The sequence below is a fragment of the Sinohyriopsis cumingii genome, unplaced genomic scaffold (genome assembly GCF_028554795.1).
Source record: "Sinohyriopsis cumingii isolate HCF-2022 unplaced genomic scaffold, ASM2855479v2 utg000160l, whole genome shotgun sequence".
Lineage (NCBI taxonomy): Eukaryota > Metazoa > Mollusca > Bivalvia > Unionida > Unionidae > Sinohyriopsis > Sinohyriopsis cumingii.
Window position 1 is genome coordinate 6669186 of NW_028315873.1, and position 26776 is coordinate 6695961.

The 26776-nt window shown below is 34.3% G+C and overlaps 1 long non-coding RNA gene across 7 annotated transcripts; it reads left to right on the forward strand.

The window, feature by feature from the left end:
• Nucleotides 1-1960: 1960 nt before the first annotated feature.
• Nucleotides 1961-12097, forward strand: LOC149774703 (uncharacterized). 7 transcript variants are annotated; one of them, XR_016416773.1, is made up of 7 exons: nucleotides 1961-2567; nucleotides 2850-3004; nucleotides 5143-5231; nucleotides 5950-5974; nucleotides 6936-6990; nucleotides 9060-9209; nucleotides 11855-12097. It is a non-coding gene; the product is annotated as an uncharacterized LOC149774703 (long non-coding RNA). The 7 variants fall into 7 exon arrangements; XR_016416772.1 differs by lacking the exon at nucleotides 5950-5974 and having other exon boundaries at nucleotides 5143-5236; XR_016416775.1 differs by lacking the exon at nucleotides 5950-5974.
• The last annotated feature ends 14679 nt before the right edge of the window (nucleotides 12098-26776 follow it).

Consider the following 26776-nt stretch of genomic DNA (forward strand, 5'->3'; position numbering starts at 1 on the left):
TCTGGTATCCATAATGGTTTTTAAGTGGCATTACATGCTGAGTTGAATTCCGCTTAAAATAAAGTACTCAGAGACTTGTGGTAAAGGATTGATGAGCTCATTTACTATTTATTCATTGTACTATTTCTCCGTGTTTATCCATTGATTGCATTTCTATTTAATTTTACTATCTCTCCGTGTTTGTCCTTTGACTGCACGTCTATTTCATTTTACTTTCTCTCCGTGTTTGTCCTTTGACTGCACATCTATTTCATTTTACTTTCTCCCCGTGTTTGTCCATTGACTGCACGTCTATTTCATTTTCCTGTCTCTCTGTGTTATCTATTGACTGCACGTCTATTTCGTTTTACTTTCTCTCCGTGTTTGTCCATTGACTGCTCGTCTATTTCATTTTACTGTCTCTCTGTGTTTGTCCATTGACTGCAAGTCTATTTCATTTTACCATCTCTCCGTGTTTGTCCTTTGACTGCACGTCTATTTCATTTTCCTGTCTCTCTGTGTTGATCTATTGACTGCACGTATATTTCGGTTTACTTTCTCTCCGTGTTTGTCCTTCGACTGCACGTCTATTTCATTTTACTGTATCTCTGTGTTTGTCCATTGACTGCAAATCTATTTCATTTTACCATCTCTCCGTGTTTGTCCTTTGACTGCACGTCTATTTCATTGCACTTTCTCTCCGTGTTTGTCCATTGACTGCAAGTCTATTTCATTTTACCATCTCTCCGTGTTTGTCCTTTGACTGCACGTCTATTTCATTGCACTTTCTCTCCGTGTTTGTCCATTGACTGCACGGCTATTCTATTTTACTGTCCCTCCGTGTTTGTCCATTGACTGCATGTCTATTCCATTATACTATGCCTCCGTGTTTATCTTTTGACTGCACGTCTATCTGATTTTACTTTCTCTCCGAGTTTGTCCATTGACTGCATGTCTTTTTCATTTTACTATCTCTTCGTGTTTGTCCTTTGACCGCGCGTCTATTTCATTTTACTGTCTCTCTATGTTCAGACACATTCATGATTTAAATTCACGAAGGAGGGGGTCTTTTCTGTATCCTAGATACAGAAGTAAGAAAAGAAAACTTGCGTTAATATATTTGGAATATAAAGTTAATATTTACTCCTACAAATAATTTTAAAATAGACGTCAAAGAGAAAATAGCTTTGATTTAAATAATGACAGTTAGCAATTACAAAAAGAGAAAGAAAAATAACACCTGAAGTTTTATAGAAACAAACCTGAAAACATGTGTAGAGGTTAAAATATCACACAGCAATCTAAGTTTGTAATTGCCCCTGATATACACTTCTTTACTATCAACCGTTCCGGTGGCCTAGTGGTTAAAGCGTCTGCCCCGGATGTGGAAGATCGCGGGCTAGAACCCCGGCCGAGTCATACCAAAGACTGATAAAATTAGTACTAACAGCTGCCTCGCTAGGCGCTCAGCATTAAGAGGTTTGACTTAGGATTGGTCGGCCTGGTATCTGGATAATGTAGCTGTGTGGGACATTATGCTACATGTCTGCGGCACGATGCGCCACTGCTAGATATTATATGAACTGCAACATTGCAAACATCGTAGCGATATGACTGAAACAGTTTTAAAGCTTCGTAAATCCAAACCGCACACACACACACACACACACACACACACACACACTTTCCTATCCACATAAATCAGTACAAGGGTTTGGTTAGTTTACATTCCATTTGATTATAAAATTATGTTTTTATCCATTTATCATTTATGCTATTATTATTATTATTATTATTGTTTTTTTAACACTATTATTGTTCCGGTGTATTCATTGACAATGGTTCTGGCATTGCAGATCTTGGTGGTATTCTTGGAGATGCAGGATATTTAAATGGGGGTGGCATCCTCCCAGGTGGAATTGGAAATGGTGGACTACTCGGAGGTACCGGACTTTTAGGTAGAGGAGCTGGATTATATGGAAAGCCGCAGGTACCCGGCGGTGATCACAATTTTTCCTTATATTATTATATGGGCAACAATTAGCGGCTCCGATAACAATTAGCGGCTCCTAAAATGACGGTGATTACAATCTTTCCTTATATTTTAATAGAAACTACAATTAGCGGCTCCTACAACAATTAGCGGCTCCTTCTACAATTAGCGGCTCCTAAAACACTTTTAATCTACGGCTCCGTTAATAAAAATCACAATTTACGGCTCCAGAAACACGTGAAGCTCAGTCTACAAACTACCATCGCCGGCTCCTTCCACAGTAACGCCGCTGTAATTTTGATCTCCGTCTTTACTACCGAACGAGATTCGAACAAGATTTCAACTCAAAAACGAGATCTACTAAGCTATTATCTCCAGCTCCTACGATAGTAACGCCGCTGATAATCTAGAGCTCCAATTTATCTAACGAACCGAACGAGATTTAAACTCATAAACGAGATTTTAATCACGTGATGACATATTCGTAATACCATCATCTTATCCGCATAAGTGTGTTGTATCTTAGAAGATGGAGAATTATCGATTTATGTTTTAGAAGAGTGAAGGCCAGTCATCCAATATCATTCAGTGCAAGGTATTTTTTTTTCCAATAAACGAATAATTATAAATATAAACGTTTTAGGCAGGTATATTATAAATAAATATCATAATTACACCAACAGCCCCTGTGATCTGTACTGTAGTATAATACATGAAAGACCTCGAAATTACGTATCTCATGGAAGGGTGTAGTGAGTTGGAGCTTATCGTGTAGGTTGGATTTAAATTGAAATTCTTCAAATGAACTCGTGAGTAAACAGCTTTCTAACCAAATGGTGTAATAATTGATGATTTTTGTCTCTTTATATTTAACTAGTCGTTAACTAGAATGGGCAAGACCGCTCCAGTGGCCTAGGGGTTAGTGTCCATCTCGGATGCGGGAGGTCGCGGGTTCGAAGCCCGGCCGATTCATACCAGAGATTTGTAAGAAGGGTAGTAACAGCTGCCTCGCTAGACGCTCAGCATTAAGAGGTTAGTGTTAGGACTGGTCAGCCTGGTGTTAGGATTATGTGACTGGGTGGGATATATTTGTGGCATGATGCCCCAGTGCTAGACATCACAATAAACTGAATAATTCCTAAAGCTACGTTAAAACTCCAAAACATACACACTAGCATATGCTAATAGGTATATCATCACGCCATTGGGCACTGTTTTTCTTTGCCTCAGGCTCTATATTATTTGTATGTAAGTAAAAGCACACAACAGCAGCCCCTTATTCAGTTTAAGAAATATCACGAATGGCTTAACGTTTGCATTAAACACCTAATATTATTGTAACACTTTGTGCTTATTTGCTTGTTTTTACTCAACAGGAATGATGTAGTTTATAATATTCTGTAAGCTTTAAATAATTCTGTACATTTCCATTATGTCGTAATGTACTCGCACAAATAATAGGGTTATTGTGTCCTTTCATTTCAATATATTTCCACAATTGTCTTTAGTATGGGGGACATGGGTCAGTTATTTCCCCCTTAATATTCAAGGCAGCACTTGCAAATCTGGTTTACTTTGTCTATGTTCAACTGATACTCATGACCTTCTGAAAAGTGATTGTCGTGCCTCAATGAAAGAGTGAGTAACCTTTACTATAGACATTCCTTTAAAAAGGAATATCAGATTAATCAGTCACAGTGTGAATGTGGTATTGAAATTTGTTCAAATGACTGTATATGTCTGTATAATAGCTGGCCCTGAGTTAGTACTTTTATGTTGTCTTTGCTATGTTCATTAAATAAACTTTCTTGTATCATGCATTTTGTACCTTGGCATTTCATTGGTCTTAACTGCTGATATAACTTCCTGTCTGCAGCATGTTTTATGTATACATGCATGATACAAACCAGAAATCACATTATGGTAAATTATAGATACTGACATGGGTGAATTGTAATTACATTCTTTTTTTTGTTTTGTCCCATTTGTACCAAAACACCCACCATCATGTTGATATTGAAATTTACACCAAGTACAAATTATTATTATTATTATTATTATTAATACTATGGTGCTTCTATTATCTTTTCAGTAGTGGTGATGATAATAATATTATCGTTATCGTAAATAATCTCAGTATTTGTATCATAATGGCACATGTATGTGTTTGTATTTGTCCCTCATTGCATATGCTTTGATATGGGGGGAGCGGGGCAGTAATACAAATTTCAGTCAGTAAAAGTCATTAAGTTTGTCAGGTTAGAGTTTTTTTAATGGCTTGATCACAAACAGTATAAATGCTTTGCAGAAATAATAAACGTTTTTGTAAAGTATTGTTATGGTATTTTGTGTTGTAATGTTTTTTTCACTGTTATGAAATGGGCCTGTGTGTAGGGATTTAGCCAGGTGACTTAAAGATATAATTTTTATTTGCACGAAAGTTGTGCATTATTTCATGATAAAATAAAATGTGTACATTCATTCAGGGCTGACATCAAAAGTTTATTTCCAAATGCTGTGCACATCGATGGCCCTTCATTTAAAAGCAGGGGCCCTGCCAAATTGATTCAAATTGGGCCCCACGTTTGATAAGGCCATTACTGCATTCATTGCAGAATGCAAAATATTAGGATACAATTTCCATTGGATTTTTCATTATTACCACTAGGAAATACACTGGGTTTATATTGTGCAAGGTGCAGCAATTTTGTGGGGTGGGTGGGGTGGGGTGGTCTTCTGTGCCCAAATACAGTCATAATTGCAATGTAAATACTATATACTGTTAGTTTCCAATCTTTTTGTATCAGGAAGAATTCCCAACTTTAGTATTCATTAAGGTTTTATTCCCAACTATCAACCTAGAAAATTGTTTGTGAAGTCCTAAAAGAAGTTGGCAGGATGTTCCTTGGTGACATAACCAAGTTGCTGTACATTATTTTAGGACAATTTTAAACACGTAAGAATTTATGCTTGCTATAGCAATTATTCATGCTGAATGATTGCACTATATGAGGCATCCTATGTTTTGTTTTATCTTTTGTATTGATTTTCATTGTTAGCAAAATGATTTTATTTTGTTTGCCTTTTTTTATTTTCTGTTACACTTTATTTTATCAATGAATAAAGACCACATTGATAATATAAACTGCACATTACTATTTGATTTGCAGAGAATTTGCTGATGGAATTGTACAAGAACTAGATAAGAATGATGTAGAATGGAGAAAGAGAAGAAGGCTGCATCAAAAACAATATATCGGTAAAGTGAGTTACAGTGGACAGTATTGCAAATCTTTTTAACAAGTATTCACATAAATTGCATCCCATGCAAACATGAAATATTGCAATAAATTTGTTTCTTAAAAATGAAATCTCTTTAGATGGGTCACTTGATAATAGGGTATATTTGATTACTGTTAGCGTTAGATTATATGTGAAAAAGTCCTCCAATTATGATGTTACATCAGTTTGGTTGGGAAATCTATCTGTAATATAGGTCAATAAAAGAATATCATAATAAAGCAGAGTGATTGTCGGTTATTTGTTTTAAAAAATAAGGCTTTTCATACATGGTTTACATTAGTCTCATTTAGCATTTGTCCCATTTTTGTGTGTCACAATTATATTTTGAATTTTCAGGGAGTGTGTGACTTAGTCATGAAATGTAGCACATGGATATTTTACCTACTTATGACAGTTTGTCAATTGGTATTTTTCAACAGACAGTGCTATTTATATAGCTTGTTTAATTTATGGCATTTCTTCTCAGTACACCCCAAACCATTGTATAGGTAATTAATCAGAAAATTTGATGTTAGTATAAGCTTTTAAAATGGTTCAGTCTTATTCAGACATTTCCACTTCTAAAGCGTGGTTTCAGATGTTTTCACATTTTTATCAAGGACTGTATTTTGTATGTGTCTGGTACATTTTAATTTTGAAATGGTTTTTTATGGTCAGTGTACTATCTCTTGCAGGGTCCAAACTTTATAAGGCATATTGGTTAGTAAAAAAACTGATTGCCATATAAAAAAAATGTTATTACATGCATTCTGTGAGAGATGGCTTGCAGTTGAATGGCACAGCATTGTATGATATGTAACATTTCTTCCTGTCACATCATAGTTGATGTGGCATTTGTACAGTTCTAAAGAAAATTATTGGTAAAATTATTTCCTTCCTATATATTCTTGGTAAAAATATTCCTTTATAAAACAGGTTTTCCCACCATGCCATGTGATATGTGATTATAGATGTTATACTTACAGCAAGAAAAATTAGCATTTTGTGAGGCAAAGAAAGGAATTGTAACTATGTAACCTTTCAGGCATGGAATGTATCTTTTGCTGAATATATCTGACTGTTTGCTTCATTATAACGTGATTCTGCTTATAACACAATCGCAGCATGGCTCACATTTTTTTAATATAAGGTGACCTCTCTTTTTAACACCTAAATACATGCTATCGGAAAAACCAATTATTCTTATCCCTAGCAGATTTATATGATCAAGAAGTTAGTTAAAATTGATGACATTGAACTTTCAATGCACATTTTCTGTAGGGAAGTTTTTCAAAAAATTTGTTAACTCGATCCAGCTTATATTGTGATGTTATTCTTTGGACCCGTGAGCAACGCATTATAAAGGGTTTTACCTGTATGTAATTATATATCAAATTTACAGAGTTATATATTGTCATACACCTAGTACATAATGTTGAAAACAGAAATGTCAAATTTTGGGATATGATTGGAGTTTATATGATGTATACAGCTCTATCAGAATTTCATTTTCCCCCCTTCTTTGTAAGTCCAGTCTAGGGTCATGGGTATGAATATATCGTGTTTTTCAAAAGTGGGAAAAAGATAGGGACAATGTTGCTATGCTGCACACTTTTAAGTCTTGAAATATACATGTTTCTTTATTTCAATATTTTCCTGATGTTATATTTCCTTTTTTCAGATGGGTATGATAAATTGACATCTTATGGTATTGGCATACATGGATGTATTGATAGGTATGTATGCATACATACATACATATGTACATACATAAAGCCACATTCAGTGGTTAGTGTGCCAGACTCAGGTCCATAAGGGGGTGGGTTTTGTATCTTACCATAGGACCAGTCTGTTCTTGGCAAGACACTTGACTCCAGTTGCCACAGCACTAACTAACTGACCTTCGTTATTATACCTTAAAGCACCAAAACAAACGTAGCAGAGAAATACATAAGTGGTTATGATCTGGCAGTCTCAAAGGTTTCTAAAGTTGTGACCCAGGTAACCCAATGGTCATATAAACAAATTAGCAATAGCAAACATTTAAAACTTAAAATTATATTAAGTTCTAGGTAGAACCTTTAAGACCTATGATGGTTTAAAATTTTAAAACCAAAGGTACATTTTAGACCACTCATAAATCATGTCCCATAGTTAGCATATTGAACTGTGTTTTTATCTTGAACTGTTTGTAAGTTGCATGACACAGTGAACATACACATGCATATACCACACATACACGTACACAAGGACCTAAAATCTAATAACATCCATTGGGAAAACATCTTGATTTAAATAAATTTTATTTACAGTTGGACTAAAATGTAAAAATAGTTACTTTATAAGACATTATTTTAGTAACAGATGTTTCCTATTTTAAGTGAAAGTGCAACATTAATGGGAAAGCTGAAGATTCTGCTGTGAATGTTTATGCAAATTTGTTCTATTCATTCTTCAGCTTTTTATTATATTTCATTTCTGTTATGTACATACAGTTTATCTTGACAATGGATAAATTACCCCGCCTTGTGTGATACAATGTATTTTTAAGTGATCTTATTTTCAGTTTTTTGCAGAAGATAATATGGCTACATGCTGGAATAACTAATAGATGACCAGATATAGTTGCCTTGTACTTTGTCAATACAGTTGTTAAATCCCATGGTAAATGAAGACAATATCAACTCACATAATGCAAATTATAAAGTAATTACATGTTTATATATATTATTGTAATTGCAGTTAAAATGTTGAATAATTGGCATCTCAGTATTGTCAGTTTTTAAAATGAAATCTTGACAGGTATGTATTTGACTTGGAATTGTAAACTGAATAAATTTATTGCAGTGTTTATTATGTCTTCCTGTTCACACTCACGATTTTAAAGGTGGGTATACTTTTTTAATGACTGTTTTATACACCCATACAAGGAAATTATATGCCAAAACAAAGTGTTACTGTAAAAATTGAATTACTTGAAGACCGTAAATGAGATATTCAAATGCAGGATTAACTGAGCTATGTCATCTCTTCTTGGACTATGGATGTAAGCAAAGCTAGATATAATTGGTTGATTGGTCAGTCATACATCTATTTGTTTGCAGGCCTGGTGTCACACATGTAAAGCTTACTATTTTGTACAAATCTTGCATTATCTCTGCTATAGTAACGGCTAAGAGGGGCAGATTTAGAACGTTTATGAACCATATCATATGAATATTTTGCTCATCGATCTTAATTATTATTTCTTAATTGTCCTTGAAGCAAATACTGTATTGGCATTTGGTTTTGGTATTATAGGCAGTGTATCCCCTAGGGGTGCAAGACTGAGAGTCAAAAATCTCCTTGGTGTCAAAACTGGGGGTCAGACTGAGTAAAAAATAAACTTTGGTATCAAAACTGGGGGTCAAATTAAAAATTTGGGGGTCTCTGAAGCGCAAATGAGGGTGAAGGAAAATACTGATTATAGGGGAAAAAAGTATATTACTTACAAGTATTCTCATGGTGAACTAGTAATTTTCTCAGTGTCTTTTTGATAACAGAACAATGCTGTTGTACACTACACAATTTGTGCAACTACCACTATGTCACAAGTTTACATGACCAGTTTATGTGGTAAGTTGGACTCCAATAAAGTTTGTAAAAATTTAGTAAAATAACAAATCTTGTACATTTCCTGTACATTAGTAAAAATACAGACAGTATTTAAAGGCAAAAGAGAACTTTAACTTCCATCACCAAAGCCGATATAAATTATTAAATTTTGTATATGATGCTAATAATATTATACTAACCTACTTTTCAGGGTGTCCAGTAAAAGTGAGAGGCAGTCCAGGCACTGGAAATGGCATAGTTGCTGCAGTGCAGATGGCATTCTTAGCAATGAAAATGCCTTCATATATGGTGCATCACATGTAAACCAGGCAGGTTTTGAATTGAAAGAAGGGTAATACAGGTCAGTTAGAAACCATTTCAAGTGCCCTTTTGTATATCTATATATTGTATATATTGTTTAACTCTTGTCCACAATTGTAAGGGTCATATGTAAGCAAGATATTGCAAAGCTAACTTTTGTCCATGATTGTAGATTATCATCTGAGATGATATTTGTAAACATGTTTACCTGGCTTTGAGTTCAGAAAATTGTTTCGTCCATTAGAAAAAAATGTTCTCATTTGCCAGGTAGTTTGCTAAAAAGTAAAACTATAAAGTAAACAGACCTTACCTTGTTTACGAATTTGATGGGAAAAGGACCCACATCCTATATCTCTTATTGTCTTAGGTTTTTATATAAAGTTTGTGATCAATTTTATATAAAGGTTGTGATCAACATAGTTAACAATATACTCCTATTGTGATATCTCTCAAGTGAAATCTGTCTTTTAGTTGTGTTCAGTTGTAATTTCACATGATTTATATACTTCATTTATTCACTGAAATAACAAAGTGCTTACAGATACTTTTGGACTGTTTTAGGATTAGAGTGAATTCCTTCAAGGACATTCTAGATTATATCATTGTGATGGATAAGATTATCACATCGGCACATTTAAGACTGTTGGAACTACAGCACATTCAAGATTGGAATCAATTTGGAACACCACTGTAATTCATTTGGAACACCTTTTTTCCTTTTGGATCTGTGAGAGCTATTTGGGATATATTTCATAATGTAAGCTACTTTTAAATTTTCACATTATCTGTGAAAATAAAGTATTTGTTGAATTTTACTTGTTGGTTTCACTTTTTTCTCTTTAAGATCTTTGAGGTATAATACCTCTAACTTCAGATCAGCATGCTCATCTGATTGAAAATAAGAGACTTTGCTCTGTAAGTGTTCTATATGTATGAAGTTATGAATGCAAGTACAATTAATGTGAATCCTTGTTATACTTTAATACCTTGTATGAGTTTCAAAAAATGAAAAGATGGCAGAAATTGGATTAATTAGTATAGCAGTTGCTTCCCGCTTCATTTTTGTCTTGTCCTAACCATATCTTTGGAGACACCCATTCGGGTCATCATCACAGACATCTGGGTCATTGCCATACCACATTTGGGTAATCATCACAACTACATTTGGAACTCTGTCACACCACATTTGGGTCATCATCACATATACATTTGGGTCACCATCACATATACATTTCGGTTACCATCACATATAAATGTGGGCCATCATCACATATATATATTTGCATCACAATCACATGTACATTTGGGTCAGTATTATTGTTTCAGGTCTGACGTTTGAAAAACCATTTATATATCTAATGTCTTGTGAGCATTGTCAAGCATAACATGTAATGAAAGAATACACTTTTTGGAATCCTTAGAAGTTAAAATATCATTGGTATGGATAGATTGGATGTAATACAATAGTTATTATTCTATGCATGTATTTTCTTTTTCCAGTGAACAGGATGATACAAGTTGTTCAAGTTAATTTGGCAAATTTCCTAAAATTGCCAGATTAAAACACCTGCAGTATTTGTTACATGTATGACACATGCACGAAATGAAAATATGCCAAACCACATAAACACAAAAATAGATCCCTTTTTCTTTCTTAAAAAAACCCCTTTGTTTCTCTAAATTTACATTTTCTTAAAAACATTTCTTCTATGATCACATCTGAGTCATCATTTTTAATAGACGTCAAAATACATGTACTCTGTATCACTATTCCAAGCTGTGTCTGCAGTTTGTATATGTGCTGCTCATTCAGAAACATCTAAGAGACATGGTAGGACTGTGGAACATCAACAAAACATGGAGGATGTAGTTAATGGCATGGTACAAAATTTGCACCAAATGGGCTGAACTCTTTTCCGAATGATCTATTGTCATTTTGAAATATCAACAGTTTGTGAAGGAAGGACACATTGATATCCATATCTCTTTTTAAAATATGGGCTTTTAGAAATAGCAACCTATTATTCTGTTGACTGCCATTGGGTAGCAAGTGTTAAATACTGATTTATGCTGCAAAAATAAAAGAGGCAACATCTTTTGAATGTTTTCATTTTGCATAATAAGCTCGTACTGTTTTATGTAGCCTGCACACTTGGTCGGCAAGCTCCCAAACAGTTGGAAGAATAAAATGATCCAGGTCATTTTAAATTTTTTTGGTTTGAGAAACTACACTTTCTTCTGACAAAGATAACTGCTGGTGTTCTCTGTGAAATAAGAGACTCGATAACTTGTTTGAATGGACGTGTAGAATTTGTTCATATGCTCCTGCTGGTGTCAATATTATTTCGTGTACTAAAATTACAGGTTTTTTTTCTCTAAAATGTTGAATTAAAAATGAAGGGAATCTACTTACACCATACATGGTAATTTACAGCGGCTTTTCTACATTTATTATTTTTATATTGTAACCAAACAATGCATTTGAACCTGTTGTAAGCTGTTATTTCAAAGACTTTAAAGAATATGGTCTCTTAAGACAGGTTTATTTTAACAAGTCAGTTATAAGAAGCATTTTAAAAAAATGCTGCTCTATGTCAGGGATGGAATATATTCATGGTGAATGTGGCTGTTAATGCTGGTTTAACTACATCAATACAATTTAATCTTAATACAAATTTTTTTCAGGAGCAGAGAACTGTTAAGCACCAATGACAGAGGAAATTCAGGACCTGAAGGAACTGTGTCAAAATAATTATACAGAACTTGATCCAGATTTTGTTAGAATTATACAAGAAGCAACAGAGAATTATCAGATACCAAATGCAGCCGAAGACTTTTATACTACTAAAAACTTTGTTTTGTCAGAAGTGATTACAAAACTGTATCATCAGATGTAACAGAACAAATTAAATTGAATTATAATTATTATCCATACAGTTATTATCTTTACTACCATGACAAATAAAATGTTTGCTTTTTACATCATGTGCTTAAGAATGAATCTAATTATCAAATCACATCACTAGCATATACCAAGAAATTAAAAGCAAAGATTGTACAATTATAATAACTATGGTCTTATGAATAATGACATTATGTTAAGGTAACAATAAATACAATTCGGAGAGAGGAGCTGAGAGAGTGAGATGCAAGAAAAAGTTTTTATTCTCGCACACAGTCCTCCCTACGTGATTGCCATATAATATAATGTAATTTGTCATACAGAAAAACCAAGATAATCAAGCATGATTAAAGACTTGTAATGTCACATCTAAAGGCATTCATTAGTCTAAGCCAGTGTAATTGTCGTTTAATAATAAAGGATGACTTAACGGGGAATACAAGTTCATCAGCTATTGACACAAGTGCAAGTAGAATCTACATCAGCCAATTTTTCTTTCATCAAAACAAATTAACACTTTTTGTCACAAGATTATATATAATAAGACTTCCCAGTAGATGTTGTCATTGCATCAAGCTCTTAAATATGCCAGAATGTTAATATTGACTTCATTACCGATACATATACGATTGAAGAAGTATACAGGGCTCCCATGCTACTAGGAAATTTGGAAAAAGTTGGAAGAAATGATAATTTCTTTTCTGAACATGAAAATTCCTTGAAGTTTGCAAATGTTGATGAAAGTCAGGAAAGTTTGCAACTACTTGATGACAGAAACAATTACGTAATTGAGTTGTAACTGATTGTGAATTATATTTATTGAGTTCTGCCCAGAATATTCGGAGGTTGCAGTATGGATCATTAGGGTGGTTACCATAATTATAGTTGTTGAGTCAATCTTAACACTCACTGGATTAGATTAGAAGACTGGTTGTTTCACAGTCAGCTTGATATTGATATTTTGTCTGACATGAAAGGTTTGAAAACCAGTCTAGCATCACAAGACACCAACATGTTGTCGGCAAAGCGTAGCCGCATACCAGATGGCCTAGCAAACTTAATGCTGTTACCCCGAGGCATACCTACATGAAACCGATATGAAAATTATTTATTTTCTCAGAAAATGAAAGTATTAGAATAATTATGTCTTTACTCTGCTGAAAGATAAGATGAAACTATGGCGTTGATGAAATTTGACCTGATACTCACCATTTGCATTGCTAGTCGCATGGGTACACAAATATCACAACCAACATATTCATGACATCATAGGTCCAGTTGTCACATGATGTCAGTAATAACCCATTTCAGATGTAGAAACAAAAAAAATATGAAATGAAAAATAAAGTTGTAAACTGTTCGTAATAAAGAAACTACAATGAAAGAACACAGAATTCTGTATATATTTATTAAAAAAATAACTATGTTTTGTTGTATCATGTGAGTACCTTGTTGACATGTGCTCTTTGCTTGATGAACTGTCCAGATTGCAGTGACAGCGACAGGTTTTTGGTTGTTTTCTCAACATAAACATATTCTTTCTGGTTCTTACAGAAGCTTTCTGACTTTCATTTATTTTAATTTTTTTCCATTAGATAGAAGCTTGTTGATGTCATCCGACTATTGGATTTCTGTTGTATTGTGAGATTTGTGGAATCATATAACTAGTAAAGCAAATGCAGATAGTGAGTACCGGGTCAGGTTCTATCTGTGCTGTAGTCTTGTCTAGTCTGTCACGGATTAAGACATAATGATTATAATACTCTCCATTTCTGAGAAAATGAATCACCTTCCTATTGATTTCATACAGGTATGACTTGATGTGACATTGTTTCAAGTTTTCCAGGACCACTGGTGGGGTTCAAGTTGAATTTGTAGTCAAAATGTTGAATCTCTGATGGTAATTTTGGTGTTAAACTATGACACTGAACATGTGGCTCAAAGGATTGGTTTCAAATCCTTATCGGTCGCAGAAGAAATGTGAGATTGTTGTCCCTTGTAATGTGAGTATCACTACAGGTTTAGGTACTGCTCTTCTTTCTGTAATACTGCTCTGGTGGTCGAGTGGTTAGAGCGTCCGCGTGGGATGCGGGAGGTCGTGGGTTCGATCCCCGGCCGAGTCATACCTAAGACTTACAAAAATGGTACTAATAGCTGCCTCACTTGACACTCAGCATTAAGAGGTTAGTGTTAGGACTGGTCGGCCTGGTGTCAGGATAATGTGACTGGGTGGGACATCATGCTACATGTCTGCGGCATGATGCCCCAGTGCTAGACATCACTATAAACTGCCACATAGCAGACATCGTAGCGATATGACTGAAAAATTGTTAAAACTATGTTAAAAATCCAAATCACATCACATCTTTCTGTAATTGCAGTTTCATTTGTAACTCATATTTTTGTATCTGTCTCTCTCTTTTTCCTGCATTTGCATCTCCCTTTCTTTTTCCTGCATTTGTATTTATATTTCTTTTTCTTCCTTTTGCATTTGTCATTTCTTCTCCATTTCTTTCTCTTCTTTTTGAATTTGCATTTGTTTATCTCTTTCCTCTTTTTCAAGCTTTCTTAACTTTATTTTGTTCTTGAATTTTAATTTCAATTTCATAACTTGCAGGTTTGAGCTAGAGTCAAAGCACTTTTGTCCAAAATATTCTTCTCTACCAAATTTAAACCAAAATATTTTTTATTTCATGTTTTAACAAATATGGCTTTGCACAGGAAAGATATTGTCTGGAACGTTGGAGCAATTCGTCCTCTTTCAAAGACTGATTGTTCCTGGCTAGGATTTAAAGTACAATTCTCCACTTTAGTTTATATCGTAAAAGCTTGTTGGTTTCACTATGTAAAGTCAGAAATATTAGGGACTAAGATAACTTAAATTTCAAAACAATTTCAATTTCTGTGAAATTCATATCCCCAGTTAGACCCCAAGTTTCTGTTACGTCTCAATGATTGCAAACTTAATTAACAGAAAAGAAGCAAAAACAACAAATTTTATAAAACTTAACAGTTTAATCATCAAAGTTATAAATAAAAAATATGAAAGGAACATAAAGTATTTAATACTATTAATGTAACAGGCAATGAAAATTACAAAAGATGGGTTACTTAATTCTTTAATTACAACAAGCATTAACAAAATGTTACAAAGTGTTACATGAAGATCCGTCGCAATTTTAGGGCTGCCCACTTGTTGAATGCAGTTTCAAAGTCTAATTTTTCAGATCTGTACATGCTGATTCTCATGAAATTCTCGAGAGATGAGATGCAGAGTTTATTTCTGATGTCAGTTTTTATGAGGTTCATCTTACTGAATCCACGTTCACAGTCCACAGCACTGACAGGTGACACCAGTAGTCTATCAGCAGCCCCCCCCCCCCCTTATGGCTAGCTTAACAAAGCTTGTAGTGAATTGCTTCCTAAATCCCAAGAATGATCACTGAATGCTGTATAAATTTTCTCGACAAACAAAATAGGATCTACATTCCCACGAATGAAACTTACACGAATCAACACCTGGCAATATTGGACCGTATATATAAGCATAAATTCACACCCAATTTAGAGATTCTTTCACTCTTGTATTTTGAGAAATAAATAATTATTATTAATTATGCAAAACTGGTTGTTGTTTTTGTTTTGTGCTATTTATTGTTTCGGAGTTTAAGTCTCAGCAGCTGTAACACGGATGATGGCAAAAGGAAAAGATCAATGAGTAAAATGCTGCACTGGCGACAGACATAATTGTGATTGAGATTTTTCCATTTGCTTTGTATTTATACACTGTAGTCGGTACTTCAAAGGTTATCAGTTTTCTATGAAGGTTCAGCAAAACTATTGTACTGGTATATGTAACAAAAAAAACCCAAAAAAACAGAAGATTTAGCCATTTAATTAATTGGATCTGTTCTATTCGCGTCTTCAGAAGTCGGTCAGTTGTAGGTATAGTTCGGTAGCATGACTGACTGTATCACAGCATACTCAGCCCAGATGTCGGCATAAGCAGATTATGATGTAACAATGCACTGTAAAGATGGGGTTGTCAATACGAACAAAGGATTGTTTGTGTAACAGATTGATTCCAATGCATTGCTTAGTCAAGTTTGTGGCTTCCTTTCGTTCTCCCTTTTAATTTATCCAGTCCAAATCTATGATTGTATGTACAAATTAAATAACCAAAAAGTCTGTCGCCAAAAAAATCGCCAGATGGGATATTTTTGTCGCCAATAAGGAAAAAAAATCGCAATTTGCGACATTGGCGAAGCCCAGGACGATACTATTATGAAGTGAATCCAAGCTAGTCCTTATACTGGTCTGTGAAAGTCCTAAATGACAGAAATGTTCCTCATAAATTTCAATACCGGAAATGTACTGGTCCTCCAAGAACTTTGTAGTTGTCAAGATGGCGTTGTCCTGAATTCCTTCAATAACAGTTCCAGACTAATATTTAAGTCCAAATAATGAGCGCTTTCTATTTACACTGAACAGTCCAAACAAATGTTTTCCTGTCTAAAAATATCTAAACTTGCACAACACAAAATACGTCTATAGACTTAAAACTGGAATGCAATAATGTGAATGAACACAATAATGTGAATAACTCCAAACTTCGGAATGAAACAGTGCTTAATTTTCTCCTTGTATATAACATTTGTTGTGACAGTACTTTGCAACAGACCCCACGTGACAGCATACACTATTGATTTTGCGTCGAATTACCCAAAGTGAATATTATTCACATAACCTCGCGCATCCAATGGGAAGCCACAGAAGTATCGAAACACCGGTTTCATCAGTTACTGTTAAACTACACTGTATGCCATTTTAAGTCTTATTAAGATTATTATTACTAATTGTCAACACTGAACTAAAGGAGATTTTTGCTTAAGTGTGGCGTTCAAATATCCCGAAGACCAGACACCATGTAATTTTCTCAAGAAAGAAACCAAATGAACTGGAAATTACCTAGCTTAAGTTGGAAGATGGAGTAATAATTTAACTGCAATGATTTTGAAATTTATGAAGAACTAAATTTAAGAACTGAAAAGTCCACCCTTATTTTTTGTTACCAAATTTGCAAAAACACTGTTAACTACGAAAATAAATGGGGTATCAGGGCTGATCAAATATTGTTTTCACATACTCGTCCAAGACAAATAGTTTCATAAAATTCACTTGTCTCACCTTACTTTTTACAAGTCCCAATAATGTAATCTCTTCCAAAGATTTGATAAAATGTATGCATTTTATTCCATAGATATAAAGAAGAAAATAATATACAACTTTATTTCCTAAAAGGATTTACATTTTTCACAAATACTGGTTGATGCTACACATTTCGCTGCTTAATGTGTATATGTTTTGCTACTGGAGATGGACTTCCTGCATGCCCTCATTTTTGCTGTTAATTCCATACGATTGAAAAAAATCTTTAGGTCTTTCCTAACATATTTCATCAGATCTGCCCTCTCATGCACAAAGTGCATCTTCTAACTAAAAATACACTGGTTTAATTTCTAACCTATGCCAATTTCGGATATTCTTTACAATAACTGCAATCTTAGTAAATAAATTAAAGCCAACATTTTAACCATCCACTTCACATGAAATTATATTTATTGAAACTTTTTGTTTCCTTTGTAACTCTGTTGCCACTTTCAACCACATGCTGATAGTTACTTGCACTGTAATACCTCTACCAGTTAAGTTGTTCCGAGCACTTAAACATAAAGTTAAAGGCTGAATGGCTAAAAAAATTTATACTGTGCAAGGTGCATGTTCATATGTGAGCCATTAAACAAATTTGTTGGAGTCATCACACACCACTTAAGTGTGCGAATTCATGTAAAGTTTGTTCAAATGACACAATCACATTCCCAGGTAGGTTATCTGATGATCTGCTTATGACTGTGATAGTTCTTAACACCTGCTTTCAAACAATAAATTTTAACAGAAATACTGTATTTTATATTTTGATAAAATGTCCAATGATAGTTATAGATCTTTTTTTAGCAAGCTTTCATGATACTTTTGCTCATTATCCTGCCAAAGTGTCCTCAGTTTAAAAAATACCGCAATAACGTTCTTCCACCCCCACCCACCCATGAGATACTTAATTTAGAGATCTGTCCAGTGTTGTAAAGATATATGAGAACTTTTTAGTCTAAGCAAAATATCTGCAGTATAAAAAAGCAAGTTAATATTCTTTACTAATGGAAAATACCTTGTTACAAATTCTGAAAACTACACTTCGCTCGATAACGGTAAAGGACACTGATGCGGATAAGATGATAGTATTCCGAATATGACAGCACGTGATTAAAATCTCGTTTACGAGTTTAAATCTCGTTCGGTTCGTTAGTTAAATTGGAGCTCAAGATTATCAGCGGCGTTACTATCGTAGGAGCTGGAAATAATAGCTAAGTAGATCTCGTTTTTGAGTTGAAATCTCGTTCGAATCTCGTTCGGTACTAAAGACGGAGATCAAAATTACAGCGGCGTTACTGTCGAAGGAGCCGGTGATTGTAGTTTGTAGACTGAGCTTCACGTGTTTCTGGAGCCGTAAATTGGCGATTTTTATTAACGGAGCCGTAGATTAAAAGTGTTTTAGGAGCCGCGAATTGTAGAAGGAGCCGGTAATTGTTGTAGGAGCCGCTAATTGTAGTTCATATAAAAATATAGGGAAAGATTGTAATCACCGTCATTTTAGGAGCCGCTAATTGTTGTCGGAGCCGCTAATTGTTGCCTATATAATAATATAGGGAAAAATTGTGATCACCGCCGGGTACCTGCGGCTTTCCATAGGATTAGCACTTGGAGGCGGTCATATTTGGGGAAGAGATCTAATTGGACCTGTAGATAGGGTGTATCCAGGATTCGGAACGGCAGGAGACATTGATACTGAAGGTGGATTGATACGAGATAGAGATTTCATCGAAGGACGAGACAGAGTAATTGGAGGGGCTGGAGTTGTTGGTGTTGGTGATATTGGAGACGGAATCTTGGGAGGGAGAAATTACTTCGGAGGAGTTAATGCTGTACCCTTCCTTTGACCACAGAGCACAACCCTTTTGTAACAATGTCCAGAAAATGTTCTATCCTATCAATGAACATTATCATCGGTCCCACTATAACATTATCAAGAAAATGTTGTAACCTAGGAACGACCATACACATCAACCATTTTGTGACATTACCCCTAAAAATGTTGTACACTAGCAACGACCATACACATCAACCATTTTGTGACATTACCCCTAAAAATGTTGTACCCTAGCAATGACCATACACATCAACCATTTTGTGACATTACCCCTAAAAATGTTGTACCCTAGCAATGACCATACACATCAACCATTTTGTGACATTACCCCTAAAAATGTTGTACCCTAGCAATGACCATACACATCAACCATTTTGTGACATTACCCCTAAAAATGTTGTACCCTAGCAATGACCATACACATCAACCATTTTGTGACATTACCCCTAAAAATGTTGTACCCTAGCAATGACCATACACATCAACCATTTTGTGACATTACCCCTAAAAATGTTGTACCCTAGCAACGACCATACACATCAACCATTTTGTGACATTACCCCTAAAAATGTTGTACCCTAGCAATGACCATACACATCAACCATTTTGTGACATTACCCCTAAAAATGTTGTAACCTAGCAATGACCATACACATCAACCATTTTGTGACATTACCCCTAAACATGTTGTACCCTAACATTGATCATACAGAGTGATCCTTTCGTAAAATTATCCAGACGGTGATTTACCACTGAACATACAACGCGACACTTTAATGCTACAACATAAAGGAAGAAAAACTGTTTTCTGACGATATCTTACTTCTCATCTTTATCTTAATTTTCCTGAATCAGTGATGTTGTTACGTCTTTTGAACATTCTTGTCCAATATTGTAGGGGTGAAAGTCAATGGATCATATATATATCTACTCGAGACATGTACTTCATGGCCATAGGTACTCAATATATGTACTCCATAATGGCTATCTACTCGAGATAAATACTCAGTCATGGCTATAGTTACTCGAGTATGTAAATCAATATAAATTGGGTTTAAGTACTCGTAATATCTTCTCCATTGTGGCTATATGTATTTGGTAATGGCCATACGTACTCTATCATGGAAATAAATCGATCCTGGCCATGCGTACTCTATCATGGAAATAAATCCATCCTGGCCATACGTACTCTATCATGGAAATAAATCGATCCTGGCCATGCGTACTCTATCATGGAAATAAATCGATCCTGGCCATACGTACTCTATCATGGAAATAAATCGATCCTGGCCATACGTACTCTATCATGGAAATAAATCGATCCTGGCCATACGTACTCTATCATGGAAATAAATCGATCCTGGCCATGCGTACTCTATCATGGAACTAAATCGATCCTGGCCATGCGTACTCTATCATGGAAATAAATCGATCCTGGCCATAGTACTCTATCATGGAACTAAATCGATCCTGGCCATGCGTACTCTATCATGGAAATAAATCGATCCTGGCCATACGTACTCTATCATGGAAATAAATCGATCCTGGCCATACGTACTCTATCATGGAAATAAATCGATCCTGGCCATATATATTCGATCATAAAACTCTGTGGATCATGGCCATATGTATTTGTTTACGTCTTCGTGGCTAGACGTACTCGACAATAGTCATGTGTAATTCATCACTACTACATGTACTCGATAATAGTGTTGTGTACTTCCTCACGGCCATATGTCATCGGTGATGAAAATTAATGATCAAGTCTATATGTACTCATTCAGACTATGTGTATTCGATCATGTCTATAATTGTATGACTCATTGTCTTAAAAATGTATCAGAAAATGCTCAAACCATCAAGTGTAGTAAACTTCAAAAAATAATGTTATTTTTTACCTAGAATAGAAGAGAAAATTTAAAAGGAACTTACAGCATTATGAATTAAATACAGAAAAGTCCTAAAGGTTGTATTACAAGTCCAAATGTATCGAGTATTCCGAATGTATTCGAATGGTTTTCCGAACGAATTCTAATTTTGAGTGTGCTGACGTGCCAGTAGCATTGAATGTGGCGATGTGCTAACAGTCTTGGTGTATCACAATGATTTAATCAAGATGTCTTTAAATGAATTCGCAATAATTCACAATTATTGATTTGTCCTAAACTCTGTAATTCCGATGAATAATTTAAATAAATAAATCCAACGCCACATCTTTGGTGAATGTCCAGAGTAAAATCGACACACTTGTAAACACTCATCGAAAGCCATGTATATGGCTTGTCAGCTACTCCGGCTGACCTCCGATTAAACCTATGTGACACCAGACACGAATTTATGTTGTTGATCAAGTGCTGAAATGTGATAATATATGTGTCTTTTTATTTTTGCTTTGTACACTTTCTGGTCTTGTGAATTTATAGGATGGTCCCGTGTCTTTTGTCTCTTAATAGTTGGTATGTGCAACTGCTTAAAAACCACGCGAACTCTTTGAACCAGCTCTGCACAGAGGATTCTGTCAGCAGGAAACCATTCCAGTTTGAAAAAGGGCCCCAGGTGGCGTAGTTGTACAAGGAGCTTCTTTTTACAGATCGCTGACATTTCATCTCTTTCCGCGTGGGTTCCAGTCTCCATATATGTATGAAAACAATTTGAAAAGATTTTCCTTATGTGAATATAAACAAAAAGTGATCAATTTGACTTCGATGTTTTCTGCAAACCTGACACAATTGCCTTTACTTAGCAACAGTTGACTGAGCGGCGTTTGTAATTCTGATACAACATTTCGATATACATGATTAACGAATGAAGGAAGTATTGAACAAAGGAAAGACAACTTTATGCTTTTCAAACTAAAATGACTTTTTCAGGAATGATGGAGAAAATATGTCCCAAAGCATTTGGCATTGTTCTTCTACTCATCCGGATCTCAAATATTAAACGGTCCAGTCGAAATAGTGGTGTTTTGCTGGACATCGTAAAACTCTTGTACCTACCAGTATGTATTGCATAATAATAAGAGAGAAATTATACTGGATAAAATATAAAACTTGCCGTATAAAATTAAGGTTGATTTTGACGAGTATTCCATACAGTGAACGTTTACATTTTTGCCAACTTGAGCCAAACTGCCTGGCCCATTGATGCTGACAAACTCTTTTGTAGTGATATCTGTACATTTTAACAGCCCTGTCAACATTCACCCTTATGAAGACTCGTGTGTGTGTGTGTGCATTCTATAGAGAAGGCATCAAAATCCAGTAAGTGTACATGTAGATGAAGAAATTTACTCAAATATTCAAAAGAAAATTATTTCCATTTCAGTGAATTAGAAGTCGCGAATTTCATTTAAATACTTATATGACAAATGCTATTACTACTAATACTACAAATTTTGTTATTGCCATTGTTATTATTATTATTATTATTGTTATTTTATTTATTATTATTAGTATTATTATTGTTATGATTATTATTTTATTTATTGTTATTATTATTGATATTATTATAATTTTTATTTTATCATTTTATTTATTATTATTATTATTATTTATCTATTAAAGTATTGTACTATATATGTTGTTATTTTGCGTTGTTTTCAAGATGTTTATGACTGAAAACTAATATATAAAATAATAACTAATATTTATAACTATATATAAAAGATATACCAATGCATGAGGAATTTTTAAATTTATGTCAGCGTCATATGAGTGACACTTCATTCATAACCTTTGTGGGGCCCGTTACGGATCACTTCCATCTCACCTCTGCATGGGTTCGAGTCTCGGGTTCGGCCAGTGTGGTTATGTGAGAAACCTTTCCAGTTGCTTCTCGTGGTTCGGTGGTTTTTTCTGGGGCTTTTCCCGGGTTTTTTCTCCACCATTTATACTGGCTACCACGTATAGCCTAGCTTGTGATGAAAAAAGGCGTTAAACCCTACAACAACAACAACATAACCTTTGTAAAATCTTTATCAAAAAGATCAAACAAATATGGGCGACATCGAAAGAAAATTGAAATCCATTACAGTTTTATTCTACACGTTTAACTAGAATATACAAAAACAATAGTTTATTAGTCGAGGAAAACTATGATATAATATGTCTAAGGGGACGTCCATTAATTATGTCAACAATTTTTAGGCAATTTTTTACCCCCCCCCCCTTGTCAACAACTGTCAAACTTTCAGTGACCCCCCTAATAAAAATTTACCCTCCCCCCCCCCTTACAAACTAACAATATTTTATACGGCTGGCTTTTATGCTAAAAATAGAATAATGGAAATTAAAAGGTCTACAAATAAATTTTAATACATTTTTTAAACTTGTTTAACAGATTTTAAATTGACTATAACAATTTTACAGCACATGCAAATGGGGATGGGGGAGGGGCATTTGCCTGAAATGAACAAGAGTCTGTTATCAAAGTGTACAATATTTGTAAGGCATTAAGGTTACTGCATCTGGTTGAAGAAGTTGTATGCTTGTGTAGGCTACATAATTGATTGTATGTATTATGTTAAAGACGACTGTATAATAGTCAAGCTCTCAAGTTTCCTAGGCTCAGTTATCCATCCTTGGAGGGATAGCTCATGGACTTCAATATATATATATATATATATATATATATATATATATATATATATATATATATATATATATATATATATATATATATAGCATCTATACGTATACCATAGATGCTATTTAATAGAAGTCCATGGATAGCTATACTATTTAGATGTCTATGGCTCAGTGCAGTCTTTGAATTTAGTAACAGCTTCCCTTAAAAATCTGTCTATAGTCTACAATCTACACTGAATAAAAAACAAAATATGATGATGCAAGACTATGACTTCCTTGGCAAGAGCTCAACCGGTTTAGGATTAAACTGGTGGGCTGTTGACGGGCAAGCGAGTGTGTGCCATACCAACGCACCGACTAATTTCCTATTTTTTGATTTATTAAATTTATTGTAAAAAATAACATTGTTGACGTCAATTTATCTTGAACTCCCCCTCCCCCATGTCAACAATTGTCAAACTTCTTCAAACCCCCTCCCCCCTATTTTGTTGACATAATTAATGGACGACCCCTAATCTATATTTTCGAAGCTCGAGTAATACATTGATTTTAACATTATGGATGGATGTCACACATTTATTGTAATGCATGGGAAGTAACCCATGAGTTTAAATTCCCCAGATTGACACAGTTATGTCCCATGTTAATGGCGATCAGTAAAGCTTTATTTTAAGATATTCCGCCTTTAAGATCTTAATGGCTGGAAGAAAAAAAAAGATGTGCAAAGAAAAGGCATAATATCCAGTTTACAAAATTCACCAACGAATCAGTGAATTTTATTACTTCTTTTTCTCTAAGCATTATACATATTCTAATGGCACTTTTTAATAATTCTTGTTATATTTGTTAATTAAACTGATGGAAACCTTCTGGATTTCAATATACCTTAAAATTATTACAAGAACATTAAATAACCGTGATAAAGCTACTTAAATAATCGTTTAATTGCGCAATTTCATGCATAAATTTAACACTAATTAATTGTGTCTTGTCATACATATTTCACATTAAAACTTGTATGTTTTGATGACTGTCGACACCGTTATTTTGATACAATTTGTGTAAATTATTAGATCATGTTCTGAAATATGAAGAGAATACAGCGAACATAATGTCCTCTTAATCTCTGTCTGTCTGTCTGTCTGTCTGTCTCACACACACTGAGTAGTGCATGTTTTGTATTATTGATGGGCGGTTCCCTTTACGTGTACAATAAATAAAGATTACATAGACTAGATGTGTAATGTTAGGATAATGTTAAAAGGCAGAAGACGTGAATTATATATGCTGTATATTAACTGCATTAGCGTTATTTAGCCATATCAACATACATATGTTAAGACAGGAATTAAACGATCTTGCTTATGTCAAATGTATATACATACTGTCACATGACTTAAGACAACAAAATGCCCTGAACTAAGGTCATTTATAGTGGAAATTTCTTTGAAATTCGTAAACAAGGTTAGGTCTGTTTACATAAGGTTTAGCAAATAACCTGACAAATATTAGGTAGAGCAAGAGAAAAATCAACTTCCTGAACTAAAATTCGAGTAAACATGTTCCTCACAAATGATCGTTATCTTAAATTATAACCTACAATCATGTACAAAAAATAAATATACCTATACAGTATGTTGTTCCCAAATGATCGTTATAATCTATCATGGATAAACGTTAGGCATAATATTATGCCTGACAACATTTTTACCAACATTACTGATACAAATGACAATGATACATATGACACTGACACATATGACATTGATACATATGACACTGATACATATGACACTGATGCATATGACACTGATACAAATGACATTGATACATATGACACTGATACATATGACACTGATACAAATGACATTGATACTTATGACATTGATACATATGACACTGATACAAATGACACTGATACATATGACACTGATACATATGACACTGATACAAATGACACTGATACATATGACACCGATTCAAATGACACTGATACATATGACACTAATACATATGACACTGATACAAATGACACTGATACAAATGACACTGATACAAATGACACTGATACATATGACACTAATACATATGACACTGATACAAATGACACTGATACATATGACACTGATACAAATGACACTGATACAAACGACGCTGATACAAACGACGCTGATTCAAACGACACTGATTCAAATGACACTGATACATATGACATTGACACATATGACATTGATACATATGACACTGATACATATGACACTGATGCATATGACACTGATACAAATGACATTGATACATATGACACTGATACATATGACACTGATACAAATGACATTGATACTTATGACACTGATACATATGACACTGATACATATGACACTGATACAAATGACATTGATACATATGACACCGATTCAAATGACACTGATACATATGACACTAATACATATGACACTGATACAAATGACACTGATACAAATGACACTGATACATATGACACTAATACATATGACACTGATACAAATGACACTGAAACATATGACACTGATACAAATGACACTGATACAAACGACGCTGATACAAACGACGCTGATTCAAACGACACTGATTCAAATGACACTGATACATATGACATTGATACATATGACATTGATACATATGACATCGATGCATATGACACTGATACAAATGACACTCATACAAATGACACTGATACATATGACACTGATACAAATGACACTGATACATATGACACTGATACAAATGACACTGATACAGATGACACTGATTCATATGACACTGATACATATGACACTGATACATATGACACTGATACATATGACATTGATACATATGACACTGATACAAACGACACTGATACATATGACACTGATACAAATGACACTGATACAAATGACACTGATACATATGACACTGACACAAATGACACTGATACATATGAGATTGATGCATATGACATTGATGCATATGACACTGATACAAATGACACTGATACATATGACGCTGATACAAACGACACTGATACAAACGACACCGATTCAAACGATACTGAT